Below are 3487 nucleotides of genomic sequence, written 5' to 3' on the forward strand. Positions count from 1 at the left end.
CAATGTTGTTGAGGAGAATACTGAGATTCAGGCTACTAGACTAGAAGGGCTTGAGGTTCATAAGGAGGAGGTACTAGCAATTCTGGAAAGTGTGAAAATAGATAAGTCCCCTGGGCCGGATGGGATTTATCCTAGGATTCTCTGGGAAGCTAGGGAGGAGATTGCTGAGCCTTTGGCCTTGATCTTTAAGTCATCTTTGTCTACAGGAATAGTGCCAGAAGACTGGAGGATAGCAAATGTTGTCCCCTTGTTCAAGAAGGGGAGTAGAGATAACCCCGGTAACTATAGACCAGTGAGCCTTACTTCTGTTGTGAGAAAAATCTTGGAAAGGTTTATAAGAGATAGGATGTATAATCACCTGGAAAGGAATAATTTGATTAGAGATAGTCAACACGGTTTTGTGAAGGGTAGGTCGTGTCTCACAAACCTTATAGAGTTCTTTGAGAAGGTGACCAAACAGGTGGATGAAGGTAAAGCAGTTGATGTGGTGTATATGGATTTCAGTAAAGCATTTGATAAGGTTCCCCATGGTAGGCTACTGCAGAAAATACGGAGGCATGGGATTCAGGGTGATTTAGCAGTTTGGATCAGAAATTGGCTAGCTGGAAGAAGACAAAGGGTGGTGGTTGATGGGAAATGTTCAGACTGGAGTCCAGTTACTAGTGGTGTACCACAAGGATCTGTTTTGGGGCCACTGCTGTTTGCCATTTTTATAAATGACCTGGAGGAGGGCGTAGAAGGATGGGTGAGTAAATTTGCAGATAACACTAAAGTCGGTGGAGTTGTGGACAGTGTGGAAGGATGTTACAAGTTACAGAGGGACATAGATAAGCTGCAGCGCTGGGCTGAGAGGTGGCAAATGGAGTTTAATGCAGAAAAGTGTGAGGTGATTCATTTTGGAAGGAATAACAGGAAGACTGAGTACTGGGCTAATGGTAAGATTCTTGGCAGTGTGGATGAGCAGAAAGATCTCGGTGTCCATGTACATAGATCCCTGAAAGTTGCCACCCAGGTTGAGAGGGTTGTTAAGAAGGTGTACAGTGTGTTAGCTTTTATTGGTAGGGGGATTGAGTTTCAGAGCCATGAGGTCATGTACAAAACTCTGGTGCGGCCGCATTTGGAGTATTGCGTGCAATTCTGGTCACCGCATTATAGGAAGGATGTGGAAGCATTGGAACGGGTGCAGAGGAGATTTACCAGAATGTTGCCTGGTATGGAGGGAAGAACTTATGAGGAAAGGCTGAGGGACTTGAGGCTGTTTTCGTTAGAGAGAAGAAAGTTAAGAGGTGACTTAATTGAGGCATACAAGATGATCAGAGGATTGGATAGGGTGGACAGTGAGAGCCTTTTTCCTCGGATGGTGATGTCTAGCATGAGGGGACATAGCTTTAAATTGAGGGGAGATATAAGACAGATGTCAGAAGTAGGTTCTTTACTCAGAGAGTAGTAAGGGCGTGGAATGCCCTGCCTGCAACAGTAGTGGACTCGCCAATACTAAGGACATTCAAATGGTCATTGGATAGACATATGGACAATAAGGGAATAGTATAGACGGGCTTTAGAGTGGTTTCACAGGTCGGCGCAACATCGAGGGCTGAAGGGCCTGTACTGCGCTGTAATGTTCTATGTACACCATCTAAGCTAACGCTCCGGTTCCCACACCCCTGCCATATTAGTTTAAATCCTCCCGAGTGACTCTAGCAACCTTGCAGCCAGGATATTGGTGCCCCCCCAGTTTAGATGCAACCCGTCTTTCTTGTATCCCGCATCCTATCCACATCCCCCTGTCAATACCTCTCAGGATTTTAAAAGTTTTGATCAAGTCGCCTCTTAATCTTCTGAACTGCAGTGGATACAACCCGAATCTCTCCAAACTTTCCTCATAAGACAACCCACCCATTCCTGGTATTTGTCCAGTAAACGCTCTCTGAACAGCTTCTAATGCATTTACATCTTTCCTCAAACAAGAAGACCAATAGTGTGCACAATACCCCAAATGTGGTCTAACCAATGCTCTGTACATCTGAAACATAACCTTCCTGTTTTTATAATCAATTCCCCTCACAATAAATGATAACATTCGATTAACTGCCCTATTTTCTTGCTCCCCCCCCCCCCCCCCCTCCTTATGATTCATATCCGAGGGCACCCATATCCGTGGACACTTCTCTGCTCTGCTGTGACTATTTTGGAAGGGGAGTGTTTACTCCGGCTGGATTCCCCAGTTCTTCACTCCAACTTCCCTCCGTTTAGTTTTGCCAATTCCAGGTGCCAGCTGCCTTGCAATCCAGATCCGGAGTTTGTGCTGCTCTCTTTCGCTCGCTCGCTCTCTCTCTCTCTGTGCACATCCCACATCCCAATTGCAATAGCTCAGTCATGAATGTTCTCTGCAATTTTGCTACAGAAGAGGGGAAGGAAAGCAGGTCAGTCTCTGTGGCGCAATGGATCAGCGCGCTGGACTTCTAATCCAGAGGGTCCGGGTTCGAGTCCCGGCAGAGATGATGATGTTAAATGTGTTTTTTTTTTCATCCCGTCCCCTTCAAGAAGAATAAAAATCCGAATTAAATGCCTTCAAAGCAACGTGAAAATTATTTGTATCGCCAGTCTGCGATTGTGAAATTGCTGGAATATGCTGCACGTGCAGTTTATTATTATTTTTTTGAAACAAAGGGTTTGCATTCTCACTCTTACAGAATCCTTGCAAAATAGGAATAATTTTGAAGAAGGTATTTGGATTGTTACCCCTCTCACCCCATCACTGCCCTTTGCACGTTGAGGAAGACCATTGCATTAAACCAGGATTAACGTTTCTTTATATATATTCACAATCTGGCAGAATCTGCGAGAATCAAAGAGGCTGAAGGAGTTCGGGATTTTTCCAGGAGGCGAGGAACACCCTTTGAGCTGTGGTCCAGGGAGGAGAGCGAGTGAGCGCTCTCCAGGGTGCTGAATCCGGGCGCCCTGCGGCTGCTGCTGTCCCTGGTGCTGGTTCTCAGGGGCTGGGTCCTCTGGGGCTGAAGCGAGTTCAGCCACAGTCAATGTAGCAAAATGCATTGCTATAGCGCCTCCTGGAACGCACCAAGCCTTGCCAAGTCGCTGATCAGAAGGGCTACCCAAGACAATTTGACAGCGAACCACGCGAGGCAGTGTGAGGGAGGAAGGCTTCAAGGAGTGAGAGAGAGAGAGAGGTGGAGGGAGACACAGAGAGAGGGAGGCCCACAGAGAAAGAGAGGCAGCCAGGTAGAGGGAGAGATGTGCAGAGCTCATGGAACCCCAATTGTGGAGTGCTAAATGCTCAAAAGGCCAGAATTGGAACAGCTCAGTGGATGTTAGGGGCTGGAGGAGGTTACTGAGATAGGGAGAGTTGTAGGGGCTGAAGGAGGTTACAGAAATAGGGAGGGTTGTAGAGGCTGTAGAAGGTTACAGGGATAGGGAGGGTTGTAGAGTCTGGAGAAGGTTACAGAGATAGGGTGTGGTGCAGGGGTTG

The 3487-nt window shown here is 46.9% G+C and overlaps 1 non-coding gene across 1 annotated transcript; it reads left to right on the forward strand.

Moving 5' to 3' along the window:
• The first annotated feature begins 2427 nt into the window (after nucleotides 1-2427).
• trnar-ucu (transfer RNA arginine (anticodon UCU)) lies at nucleotides 2428-2501 on the forward strand. Its single transcript has one exon. It is a non-coding gene; the product is annotated as a tRNA-Arg (tRNA).
• The last annotated feature ends 986 nt before the right edge of the window (nucleotides 2502-3487 follow it).

This window comes from Scyliorhinus torazame, chromosome 4 (genome assembly GCF_047496885.1).
Source record: "Scyliorhinus torazame isolate Kashiwa2021f chromosome 4, sScyTor2.1, whole genome shotgun sequence".
Classification (NCBI taxonomy): domain Eukaryota; kingdom Metazoa; phylum Chordata; class Chondrichthyes; order Carcharhiniformes; family Scyliorhinidae; genus Scyliorhinus; species Scyliorhinus torazame.